The sequence below is a fragment of the Gigantopelta aegis genome, unplaced genomic scaffold (genome assembly GCF_016097555.1).
Source record: "Gigantopelta aegis isolate Gae_Host unplaced genomic scaffold, Gae_host_genome ctg2757_pilon_pilon, whole genome shotgun sequence".
Lineage (NCBI taxonomy): Eukaryota > Metazoa > Mollusca > Gastropoda > Neomphalida > Peltospiridae > Gigantopelta > Gigantopelta aegis.
In genome coordinates this window covers 32908-47224 of record NW_024533024.1, presented here as the reverse complement: position 1 = coordinate 47224, position 14317 = coordinate 32908, and the positions used below count along the sequence as shown (strand labels likewise).

General features: G+C 35.8%; 1 pseudogene; it reads left to right on the top strand.

Annotated features, from left to right (window-relative positions):
• Positions 1-8014: 8014 nt before the first annotated feature.
• On the top strand, positions 8015-11405 carry LOC121391631 (annotated as a pseudogene).
• Positions 11406-14317: the final 2912 nt, after the last annotated feature.

Below are 14317 nucleotides of genomic sequence, written 5' to 3'. Positions count from 1 at the left end.
TATTAATTATATTCATTACTCATGTGTCGTAGAATGACAATATGTTAATAATATTCATAGTTAATTAACTAAGGACAATTAAGTGCAAGTAAGCAAGAGAGCCAGTTAGAAGCAATACAATAAAATACAGGTCAATGGTAAGTCAGTGTCACTGCTCTCCTCTTATTCCTCTCATTATATAGACTATGTGTCATCTGTTGTTATTGTTGATGCTGGCATTGTCCAATACTCATTGTCTTGAGATCACTGTAAGTCCACATGGTGTAGATAATAGAACCTGTCAAACTGGTATGACCAGTTGCAAGACATTGGACTATGCCCTCTCCATGCTAGATGAAGTGACCAGTGATGTGGCGGTCAATGTATTGTACAGTCATTCACTAACTAAACGACACAACTACAGCTCTCTATTCAATGTAACTATATTTGGTGATGATGTAACGATGACTTGTGATATGTTAGGAGTTGGACTTGCATTCCTGCACTCCTCTAATATAACCATATCTAATATACAGTGGATAGATTGTTCTATACAACATCCTACAACAGGTTTAGGAAACTGGTCTTGTAGCAATGATACTAACGAGTGTAGCCATCTCGTATTGCCATTTGCTTACTCTGCACTTTTTCTTTTTAACTGCACTCATTTTATTTTAAACCACGCCTCTTTTACCTCTAGCCGTGGATCAGGTGTTTCATTGTATAATGTACAAGGCTATGTTTTTATTAACGACACACAATTCATAAACCACACCCTCTCGTCAGTACGTTCTTGTAACGAACCTGATGATGAAGGGGACTGTAGTCCTCAGTCAACAGGTTTATACATAGAGTTAAGTTACTGTGATAATATGACCTCATATTGTTATCCTGATAAAAGTTTTGCTATGAACACTGACTATTATATTGTTAACTGTTTATTTGAGGATAATGCTAATATTGGTGCTTATAGGAACAGTACTGATATCTTACCTGTGGCAGGATTGACTCGTGAACAACATTGGCCGTTTGGTAAAGGTGGAGGAATGGGTGTGGTTTTTCAAGTTTATAAAATGAAACATGTCACTCTGGTTGTTCATCAGTCATATTTTCATAATAACTATGCTGTTTATGGTGGGGGGATGTTCCTGCAATTAAACTCTGGTTATCCTGATCATAATTATTACACTGTGGAAGAGAGCAGTTTCCATGGCAACACGGCAGAGCTTAACGGAGGTGGAATGGAAGTTGTTATGGAGGTATTCTATGATAGTGACGCTATTTTCAATATGTCTTTTCGTAATCATCTCATCATTTACGAAAGTAACTTCTCCAATAATGAAGCATATTGGGGAGGCGGAGTCTCCTTGTCACTTATCCTAGCAACGTCTCATTTCTCACAGTAGAAATGAACAGATCACATTGGTATAATAATAGACACAAAAGTGGGGCTGGAGCCATAGGTTTACTACGTAAAGAAAAACCAGAACGTATTTATTATTTTATACCAATAGTCAAATTTACAAACTGCTCATTTTTAGAGACACATGCTATATTAGCAATAGAAACAAGTGTTAGTTTGGTAGCTTGTAGTGTCTATAGTGAAGGAATGCCTCTAGAATTTTATGGAATTACAAAGTTTGAAGATAACAGTGCTTCAGCTCTTGGTCTTAGTGATACTGGTGCCACTTTTTATGGTTATGTAAGATTTTCTAATAACACAGGATTTAAAGGTGGAGCAATGTTCCTCAACGGCAAGGCATGGATGACATTAAACTCCATATGTCACTGTAGAGTTCTTGAATAACTCTGCCTATGAGTATGGTGGTGCTATTTATTACTTATCACCTGCTCCTTTAGAAATGAACATGTCTAGTTCATGTTTTGTTTGGTATCAGGCTCCTCATCAAAAAGATGTACCTCTGAAAGATTGGTGGATTAATGTTACATTCTCTGGTAATCAAGCAACACAAGCTGGTGATGCTGCCTATATTAATGATCCTAAAAAGTGTATTTGGCCAGGGGAACCGTCTGTCTTTAATCCAAACAGGACTGACCTGTTTGACTATTCTGATCAAGATCACAACAGCAGTACTTATGTAATAGCCACACCAGTAAAAACAATGTACTTTGATAGTGATTCCAGCCAGTTCACTCGTTCAAACTGAACAAAATCATTTTTCTACATACAGTTTAATGCCAGGAGAGAAAATTCGTATAAAAATAATTACAGAAGATTATTTTGGACAGTCTGTATCATCAGTATTAAGTATTAAATGTCATATAATAGAGGACTACATGAATTCACGTTTACTTAGAGACTTTTGTCGTGAGAACAATTCATTTGGCATCAATGGTAGTCGACTGGTTGCTTCCAATACAATGCTTGATGATTTAGTAATATCAGGTATACGTGATTTTAATGAGCTTGTTCTAGTATTTAGAACTGATGAACCAGTTTCTGTTATATTACCTTTACGTCTCTATCTCAATGAATGTACATTGGGTTATGAATATAACAGTGATGTACATCAATGTCAATGTGTTGACAATGATCTTGATACTTCACCAATATTGTGTGTATCTATTATTGACCGGCCTATTTTAGTCCCTTGTGCACGACATCATTATTGGGTGGGTAATGTTACTACATCAAATGGTTCAGTTTTGGCTTATCAGTTTTGTCGTACTGGTAAATGTTCCTCTCTTTCAAACAGTAAGTGTAGCCGTTACCATGGATACTCAGTGTTACCATCCTCTCATAACAGTATGTGTACCAGTGGTTTATCTGGTCCTTTGTGTTCTCAATGTTCTGATAATAAGTCACTGACATATAATGGATACAGTTGTTCTCATTGTAGCAGAGGTCATAAGATTATTTTAGTCTCATTGATCGTATTGGAAACTATTCTAATTGTCATTGTTATCATTGTATTCTTGAAACTTAAATATTCGTGTTAGTACTGCTGGTTTCTATGGGTTTCTTTATTTTTATAGTGTCCTGCCATTGTTCCTTTGGGCAGGTTTACCAACTGAACTAGAAGCCACGATATCCATCATTACTGGTATTACATCATTAGATTTTAAACTGTTGCAATATTTCCATCTATGTCTATTTGATGACATAAAAGCTATTCATTACGAAGTCCTTCATTATATTTATCCTGTGGCTGTTGTCTCATTGATAATAGCTGTAATTAAAATGGACCAGTATTGTTTCAAACGAGTTTCAGTTCTTTGTCGGCAATGCTGCTATACAATCATTATGTATAATTCTTTTAATATCTTATACTTCAGTATCAGAAACATCTCTTAATATTCTGCTACCATTTACCTATCAGAATGCTAGAACAAGTAATGAAATACATCAAAAATTTGTTTACGTTGATCCTGGAGTGAAGTATATGGACCGAGATATCACTTGCCATATTGGTTAATAGCACTCATTGTAGAGTTTGTCTTTGTCCTGCCATTTGCTCTACTAATGCTGTTTGCTCCTTGGTTAATGAAGTTTGTCAATCTCAGTAGAATTAAGCCTATTTTAGATGAGTATCATAACTGTTTTCAAGATCAATATCGCTGGTTTGCTGGAGTGTACTTGTTAGCTCGACAGGCTATGTTCTTGATATCTGCTGTCACTGATAGCCCTATGGAAACAGCTTATTGTCAGCAACTGTTCTGCCTCTTTTTACTGATCTTTACAGCAACATTACAACCTTATCGTAACCAAAATATAAATCGTATTGACATTTTCTTTCTCTTACTTCTTACTGTCATTTCATTCTCTGGGTATAATCCCACGGCTTTAAAACCTCTTGGGGTCTTCACAGACAGCAATCATTGCTGTCTTGAGCCTTCTTCCTTTTACTTGTATGGTCATTGGGTGTGTTGTAATGCTTGGAAGGAAAAGGTTTAAAACGTTATTTAAAGCATTCATCAGATAAACTCCAATCTGTGCTTGGAGATAATTCTGATAATTTCTCTCAAGATAGTATGATCAGTTTCTAATGATACACATAGCACTGAAATTAACAACAGGAAATGACCTACCTCCAAGATTTTACGATCAAGAAAAGGATTATCGTCAAGATGAGAGGAGTCGTCTGCTGGAACAACCTCGTCCTGGACGTGTGGCTTTTACAGGATCTAGATATTACAATGCCTTACCTAATCCTAAAGCACCATCTATTAACGGACCCCACCACTAACTAACTAAATGTATTTTTATATAACAAATTTTGACAATATATAAAGTGTTATGTTTCTAGAGTTGTAAATGATTTTTTTATCACGATATTTTTCTAGCTCTTCTTTAGTAACTGATGGAGTCAAGTTATTTAGCGCTGAGAGAAAGTCCTCTTGATATACCATTAATGTCCCTCTCCACTCATCATCACCTTTACCTAGAAAAACATAGGAACTTGTATAATATCTATAATGGGCCTGATACATTTGTTATGAGGGGTCTGGTACATGTATATTTCATACAAAGGGTCTGGTACCTGTACCTTGTTGTTCTAGTACATTAATTTGTTTTTCTTAGAGCAGATAACATAGCATCAGCACATAATGAATAGAGGTCAGCTCCAGTAACATTAGAGGGGCAAGCATTAGCTAAACTCCTCAAGATTGACATCATCATGTAGATTAAATCTAATGAGTAGGCGTGGTTAATAACTAACTAGTTAATTAAGTTACTGACTTGCGAGTAATAGCTTTTAATATAACTAGTTTTAGACTGTGTGTCTTCACAAAAACATCTAGATAAACTAGTCGATCAAAACCTGTCATAAATTATAGTAACTAAAGGGTTTAAAATTGCTAGGTTATACCTTCCTGGTCTCAATAGGGCGGGATCAATGAGATCAGGTCTGTTAGTAGCTCCAATAACAAAGACATCTTTTGTTTTATCCATACCATCTAATTCAGCAAGTAATTGAGAAACTACCCTACATTAATTACATCATAATGACATCATTAGAGACATACCCACCTGTCCATGACTCCACCAGAGTCTCCACTTTTCCCTCTATTAGGAGCAATAGAATCTAACTCATCAAAGAAAAACAACACAAGGGGCTGCCCCACGGGCTCTTGTAAAACACCTCCCTTTATTTTTTCTTCAGTCTGTCCAACATACATGTTAATAAGTTCAGGTCCTTTTACGCTATTAAGTGAGTGGAGTCATATATGTTACCATGGCAACCTAACTACATATAACAAATATACCTGATAAAGTTTTAGTGAGCATTCTGTAGCCACAGCTTTAGCTAGTAATGTTTTACCTGTACCAGGAGCACCATATAATAGTATGCCTGAAAATACAAGGTCATATGACTATCACATGGATATCATGTGATACCTGATCGTCGTAAACCTCCAGCAAACAACTCTGGGTGAAGCAGAGGTAAACTGAATTGTCTCTAAGATTTCTTTCTTGGCAGTTTCTAGTCCACCCACGTCCTCCCATCGTACCTGTGGTATCTAAAAAAGAGGTCCTCAGTTACATAGTCCCACCGACTAATTATCAACTGCATAGCAACTAGCACCACCCCCTAGTTACATACCTTGGGAGCTCCAATATAACCTGAGTGTAATGTATGAAGTTTATCTAGTGATTTTTCCATATGATCAGAACATATTAATACTCCACTGATAGCAATGTCCTGTGACTGTAAGCAATACCTCGTCCCATCTGTGGCGGGTCTCTAAGGTAAAGGTTAAAGGTCACTAACACAGTATCATTATATCTTACTTGATGCAGTTTTGTAATGCTAACTGTTTAGCATGTGAGAAAAGTGTTACAAAATCTCCTAGAACATATCCAGCTGTTTCGTTGAGCTATATCTGATAAGTTCACTTCAACACTAACTGGTATGTGATGAGAGAGACTGCGTATCATTGACAGTCTTTGATCTAATGTGGGTGGAGTCAATACCATCTCATGAAGGAAACATTGTTGAATACGAGAGGATACATATCTGACGTTAGTTGTAAGCCCCACAATAATGACAGGAAAATTGCTATTTAATTAAATTAATATTAATTTATTATCAATGACATATACCTTGTATTTGTTTTCTTCTGATACCGTGGCAACGAAACGCTCAAAAAGCAGCTGCTAATCTTGGCTCCTCCTCCTCTTTATCATGGGTGGAGCCAGGATTAGTTAGGATTTGAATTTCTTTTAATATTAAAACACATGGAGCATGTATAACAGCTGTGTAATAGAGTAGGTGTTGGGTTAATAGTAATAGAGTAGGTGTGGGTTAATAATAATAATAATAATAATAAACAGGTTATAAATACCTTGATCAAAACACATATTCTCATTCTTGTTTCAGTATTACCAATAATATCAGTATTTAAATCAAAACAATTGAACTAGAGATAATGACATCATACAATAATATATTGACGAGGGTACAACCCTTTAATTACCTCTAATACATTAAGTCTGCATTGTTTGGCCACAGCTCTAATAATTGTCCTTTTACCAACTCCAGGTGGTCCTGACATTAGGACGAGGGTACAACGAGACTGAGGATGTACCCTATAATTAATACAGTATTAAAGAACTTGTTACAAGGGAGATTACCCTGGAGTTAATTGGGGTAAGAAATGAGAAAAGAGGGTGTGGCAATAGTCCTCTAAACCAGGTGGGCGTATCTCCTCCCAGTATGATGAAATGGTGTGGTTGGTGAAGGAGAGATGAGATATTGGAAGATAAGTGTGTGAGCGACCACACTGTAGAGAATAAATCATTCATGTAACATTGTGTTATAATAAACTCCGCTTACAAAGGCAATATTTTCATCGATAAGACCACCATCTTCCATCTTTGTTTCTGGATCTATCTTTTGTACTCTTAGCATCAAACGACCTTAATTATATCATGTGACTGTCATGTGATATTCATGTGACTATCTTACCATAATCAGTGACTAAACTGAAAACATCACCAACATTGACGACTAACCTAAATAGAAATTTGATGATGTCATAATGATGTCATTATTATTACTTGTTCTGTGTTTCCATAAGATATTCTTTAATGAGTTTTTTTAGTTCTAAAGGATATGTAATTTAATAGTACCAGCTATTGATAAATAGACTGTATCAATACGTTCTATAACACCAGCTGGAAATTGAGATGGTACTATATTTAGATATGATGTCATTATGAGTCATGGTTGTCACTTACTAGTAAATGGGTTGGATTTAATACTGGAATTTAATGGGACATTGTCAATACCAGAGATTGGTGTGTGGTCATCATATTCTGTAAAAAATATTAAAATAGATATACTATTTAAAAAACTGACCTCTATCTCTATCAAATAACGTCGAGGAGTTTAGAGAGAGAGTCTCAGGAAATAAAGTAAAAAATAGTTCTGGATGTAGATAAGCTGCACTTAATTCATTTATAGTGTAAGATCGACCGAGACTTAATTGAGTAACAACATCTCCAACTCACGTTCATTACCGTAACTCTAACTATTGCTAAATGTCTTCTCATACTCCAGCCCATCCAGACATCTCTTTGTTGCTCTTCTCATTCCTTTTAACAAGATCATTGTTAAGTTGTATGACCATATCTTTTAATGGAGTGAGTACGAGAATGAGCAGGGGCTAGCAGAGTAGGTTTTTTATTAAAACATTTTTGCAAGTCAAACATATGAAATTGACGAGCCTGTTCTTTAGGTAAAAGTATAAATGATATTGCAGTCGATAGTAACTTGTGGCTGGAATAGCTTCTAAGATTAAAACGTGAAGGTTGATTTGGAACCTGTGATAAAGACATTGGTGGGTTCTCTTCTATTGGAGGCTCGAAAGGTCCACTTACATCAAATTTGAGATCAGACGCTGACGAGAGAGAGATACAGAACGCACTCTACTTGAGTCTGAATTATAACGTTGTACAGTAGATGAAGCATCATGAAATAAAACATCATCATCATCTTCAATATCCTCTGTCTTCTCAATGCTCTCAATAACTGTACTCTCCTCTGAACTGTCACTCGATGATACTACAATGATATGCGTCTCTGATGTTAACTTCCCTTGTAAAAAGGGTGTGGTTCCAAGAACATCAAATACCACAGGAGGTAAGAGATCAGAAGGATTACATGAACTGTCATAATTTGATAATAGAAAGTCTTCCTCAGGAGTTGTTTGTTTATTGTTTGTTGAGAGTTGATGTAGAAATTTAAAGCGTTGATGAAATATTGTTGTCGTATCATTACAATGTTGATAGATTTGTGACAATGTGTCCTGGATGCATGTGTTAGGTGTATGGGCAAGACTGTTGTCACTTGAAAGGGTTAAATATATTTTATCCAATGGGTAAGGTTCTGAAGAACGGAACCCAAACGATTTCATTATTATAAAAGCTATAATTTTTGTAAAAAGTTTGCACAAACATGGAGAGAATAGTAGACCTCAGGAAGGTATTGGATTGTACCAAATGGGCGGAGTCATCTAACGGGTCTTTTAGATGACATTCAGCTAAAATAACATTAGGATATCGGCAAATTCTCGTATGATGGAACTTGAAATGATTCTTTATCAACAGGTCGAGTTTGTAGACAGCCACGTTTACATACAGCAATACATGATACATTAGAGAAGTGACACAAGTGTCCTACTTCCTTTGATGGAGAGATAAGAACACGTCTTGGTGTGGATAAAAGATTGTTATTTAGTATAAACTGCCCTCGTGTCCATAGAGACTCTTTACCCTCTACAATACTCTCCATCACCGCTTCATTCCTTATATGGAAATGGGCGGGGCTTCATTCTGCAATAATCAATGGCTAAAGATATTAACGCTCTATCTGGACCCAGTCATAATGGTCAAGTCATTCCTCCTTGGTCAGTGACAGCTCAGGAATATGAAGTATTATATCATTTTCCAGACTTTACAAAGAGATTTGATATTGGACGAGACTGTTTTAACATTAAGAGGTAAGAACATCAGTAAATGGATCATTGTCTGTTCTCTTGTAGAAAGGTTTGATCTACAACTATTAGCTGAACAATGTCAAGTATCATCAACTCCACCTCTACAGGATAAAGTGTCTCTTTTAGCTGGAGGTAACTTAGCTCACATTGAAGTTGATGCTGTTGTAAATGCATCAAATTGCTGGCTCACTTCAGGGAAAGGTATTTAACTAATAACAGTGTTAATAATAATTCTATTAATTTGTTAAATATTAGGAGTTAATGGTGCAATTCATGCTGGGGCTGGTTGGTGTCTGCTAGAGGAGTGTGTGCGTCTTGGAGGATGTGACGTGGGTGAAGCTAAATTGTCTGGGGGATATGACCTCCCTGCTAGACATGTTATCCATACTGTTGGACCAGCAGGTAAAGATAAAGATAGAGCTGATAAACTTAGGTATGTTTTAATGGATAAATTTTTAATGTATTTAAAATGTCTTTATATAGGAGTTGTTACTGTAATTCTCTTAAGTTATGTCTACAACATAATATAAAGACTGTTGCCTTTCCTTGTATCAGTACTGGTCAGTACTGTTATCCTAGTGCTGAGGCTGCTAATGTTGTATTGAGTACTGTACGTGAATGGTTGTTGACTGATGAAAATTGTGATAAAATAGAACGTATTATATTTGTTACAAGAACGGTAAAAGATGAAGAGGCATACTCAACTTTAATGTTGAAATATTTTCCAGTGAAATAAATTTTAAAACTATTTCAATTTTATTATTTGTTTGTTTTTGTTGTGACTATGGATTATTTCCACGTGATTTACATTTCCTGACGTGAACGAAACGTTCTGAAATTTGTATAGAAACGTAATAGGAAAAAGCAATTTAGATTGGACTCCGTATACTTACTACATTTCGTGTAAAAGGTGAAACAATGAACTTAGAATTACTGAGAACGTTTGATCATAGCTATCCAGAACATAATGACGGGATCTTAGACTCTGGTAGCGAAGCTGTTGTCGCTCAATTCAACAGGAGAGGTACTATGTTAGCTGTAGGTTGCAATGATGGACGTATTACTGTATGGGATTTTATGACACGTGGTATAGCCCGTCAGTTTAGCAGTCATATACATCCTATTACATCGCTAAGTTGGAACAGGAGTGGCCGCAAACTCCTTAGCTCAGCAACGGATTGGAACGTTATCCTATGGGATGTAATCTCAGGTGAGGTAGATCTTCGGCTGAGGTTCCCTCTCCTGTAATGAAGGTCCAATTTAACCCGCGTAATCGGAACATGTTCCTTGTCTGTCCAATGAAGCATGTACCAACAATAGTCTCTCTTAAAGGGGATGATCCTGACCACACCCCTTTACCAACAGATGGAGAACCAGAGGCAAACATGTCAGCTTCATTTGATCGTCATGGTAAATTAATTGTATTAGGGAGTTCAAAAGGCAAGGTAATTAAATGGGTGTGGTTCTTAGCTCATGTTGTCGTTATAATTCATTTTAGGTTATTGTTATTGATGTTAAAAGTTTCAAAATTCTCAAGACATTTCGTGTATTCACTGGAGGTGCTACAGCTGTTACTATAAAATCAATTGAATTTGCTCGTCGAGGTAGTAATTTTTTATCAATGGAGCAGATCGTGTAATGAGAGTATTTGATATGGAAGATGTCCTAAAACAGGAGAAAATGATGTAGAAATAGAAGTAGATGCATTACAACGTTTACAAGATAATGTTAATAGAATGCAATGGAAAAAAATGCACATTTTCAGGTAATACAGTAGAACATTACAAGTACTAGTTCTATCACATCTATTTATAGGCGATGGTGATTATATCTGTGCTGGTTCACATCGTCAACATGAATTGTATATATGGGACAAAGCTACTGGTAACTTAGTCAAATGTTAACAGGTCCTAAGGGGGAGTGTCTACTTGATGTCGTATGGCATCCAGTCCGTCCTATAATCCTCTCAGTATCTAATGGTGTAGTCAATATATGGTCACATGCTCAGACTGAATTGTGGAGTGCATATGCTCCTAATTTTAAAGAATTAGATGAAAATGAAGAATATGAAGAGAGAGAGTGAGTTTGATATTGAAGATGAAGATAAGTCTATTACACACGAAAAGACAGGAGAGTTAGCGGATGATGAATTAGACATTGATGTTACTGAAACACCAGAGATACCTGCATTTCGTAGCAGTGAAGAAGATAGTGAATCTCCACTTGATTGGTTACCTTATGCTCCTGAAGTTGAAGAACCAGAGGAACCAGGTTGGGGTCAATTGGAGCCAAGTCTTAATGATTTACCCTCTGATAATGTCAGAAAGAGACAAGTAACTGATGAGAATGTGGATCCTTCTCTAGCTCCGCCCACTAAACAACCTCGTACTATAGAAATTGATTTACCAGAGGCAACAGCTGATCCTAAATCAAAGAAATCAACAAATCGATCTAAAAAATAATGTTTATATATCATCATGGAAACAATGAAACTTATTTTGAAAATATTAGATCATAATGATGTAGTTTGACAAATGTATTAGTAAAGGATTAAGGAATGATTGGTTTTAAATAGTTTTAAGATAAGTTTTGTTCCTTTAAATAATTCTATAACACGATGTGTTCTGTGCGAGACAAACAGTTTTTTTAACAGTTAAAAAAATAAAATTTTTCACTTAAAAATAAAGTTTTATTATTATTATGAGAGAACTATTTGTCCATTTGTTGTCCATTGATTCATTGGTTTCCTTTTGTTCTGATGACTATCCGTTCATCCATCATTGATCCATTAAAGATGAAGGCAGGCAACAGAGCTAAGAGGACAAAAAAATCAATAAATTACTAGTAGACTTCATATGCTGACAAGATCAGAACCAATTCAGGACAATCCTACACAAAATGAAATAAATATGTTCAACAGCACACTATAAGTCTATGATGTAGTACATTTAGCATCTCAAAGTCCTCATCAAAGGACAATTGAGACCCCAGGCAACACCACGTGGAGGTAATACTACATTGTTGCCCACACTGTTGGGAAAGAGAAGAGATATGAATTAATATAATGTACTTGGGAAATGTCTTTGGACTTGATTGATTAAATTCTTAGAGAGAAAAATGATATAATAATTGAAAATACTTGCTTCTTTAACAGTAGAATTCTTCTCAAACATATACAAACTGGAGTTTTGATCCAGTGGTGACGCTAGAGAAGATGTTGTTAAAAACTTACTGTTACAAACTGGAGTTTTGATCCAGTGGTGATGCTAGAGAAGATGTTGTTAAAAACTTACTGTTACAAACTGGAGTTTTGATCCAGTGGTGATGCTAGAGGAGATGTTGTTAAATACTTACTGTTACAAACTGGAGGTTTGATCCAGTGGTGATGCTAGAGAAGATGTTGTTAAAAACTTACTGTTACAAACTGGAGTTTTGATCCAGTGGTGACGCTAGAGAAGATGTTGTTAAAAACTTACTGTTACAAACTGGAGTTTTGATCCAGTGGTGATGCTAGAGAAGATGTTGTTAAAAACTTACTGTTACAAACTGGAGTTTTGATCCAGTGGTGATGCTAGAGAGAGATGTTGTTAAATACTTACTGTTACAAACTGGAGGTTTGATCCAGTGGTGATGCTAGAGAAGATGTTGTTAAAAACTTACTGTTACAAACTGGAGTTTTGATCCAGTGGTGACGCTAGAGAAGATGTTGTTAAAAACTTACTGTTACAAACTGGAGTTTTGATCCAGTGGTGATGCTAGAGAAGATGTTGTTAAAAACTTACTGTTACAAATGGAGTTTTGATCCAGTGGTGACGCTAGAGAAGATGTTGTTAAAAACTTACCGCTACAAACTGGAGTCTTTGATCCAGTGGTGACGCTAGAGAAGATGTTGTTAAAAAGTTACTGTTACAAACTGGAGTTTTGATCCAGTGGTGATGCTAGAGAAGATGTTGTTAAAAACTTACTGTTACAAACTGGAGTTTTGATCCAGTGGTGATGCTAGAGGAGATGTTGTTAAAAACTTACTGTTACAAACTGGAGTTTTGATCCAGTGGTGACACTAGAGGAGATGTTGTTAAAAACTTACTGTTACAACTGGAGTTTTGATCCAGTGGTGATGCTAGAGAAGATGTTGTTAAAAACTTACTGTTACAAACTGGAGTTTTGATCCAGTGGTGATGCTAGAGAAGATGTTGTTAAAAACTTACTGTTACAAAATGGAGTTTTGATCCAGTGGTGACGCTAGAGAAGATGTTGTTAAAAACTTACCGCTACAAACTGGAGTCTTTGATCCAGTGGTGATGCTAGAGAAGATGTTGTTAAAAAGTTACTGTTACAAACTGGAGTTTTGATCCAGTGGTGACGCTAGAGAAGATGTTAAAAAATTACTGTTACAAACTGGAGTTTTGATCCAGTGGTGATGCTAGAGGAGATGTTGTTAAATACTTACTGTTACAAACTGGAGTTTTGATCCAGTGGTGACACTAGAGGAGATGTTGTTAAAAACTTACTGTTACAAACTGGAGTTTTGATCCAGTGGTGATGCTAGAGAAGATGTTGTTAAAAACTTACTGTTACAAACTGGAGTTTTGATCCAGTGGTGATGCTAGAGAAGATGTTGTTAAAAACTTACTGTTACAAACTGGAGTTTTGATCCAGTGGTGATGCTAGAGAAGATGTTGTTAAAAACTTACTGTTACAAACTGGAGTTTTGATCCAGTGGTGATGCTAGAGAAGATGTTGTTAAAAACTTACTGTTACAAACTGGAGTTTTGATCCAGTGGTGATGCTAGAGAAGATGTTGTTAAAAACTTACTGTTACAAACTGGAGTTTTGATCCAGTGGTGATGCTAGAGAAGATGTTGTTAAAAACTTACTGTTACAAACTGGAGTTTTGATCCAGTGGTGATGCTAGAGAAGATGTTGTTAAAAACTTTTTGACTGTTACAAACAAACTGGAGTTTTGATCCAGTGGTGACGCTAGAGAAGATGTTGTTAAAAACTTACTATACATTAGAGTACTTGATCCAACATTGACATTGCAAGTTGTAAAGTGACAAGAATACATTAAAGTATTAACTTACTTCTCTAACAAACCTGTTTCCACTGATAATGTATAAAGCTAGCATATAAACTAATAAAGCTAAAGATTGAAGTAAGCTCATTAAACTATGAATGTTATAAACAAGCTGTCTTTAAAGGCTGTGTGTGTTAAATATAAAAATAAGCTTATTTGTCAATGCTTTAACTGAAGCTGTCTTGCTTGATTCAAAACATTTTAGAAAGAAAAATTGGAAATATTTCAAACCACAAACATTAAGCTGTATTGAAGATGTTGTGAACAAAATTATGCCGGCTCAAAACTGTTTTTTTA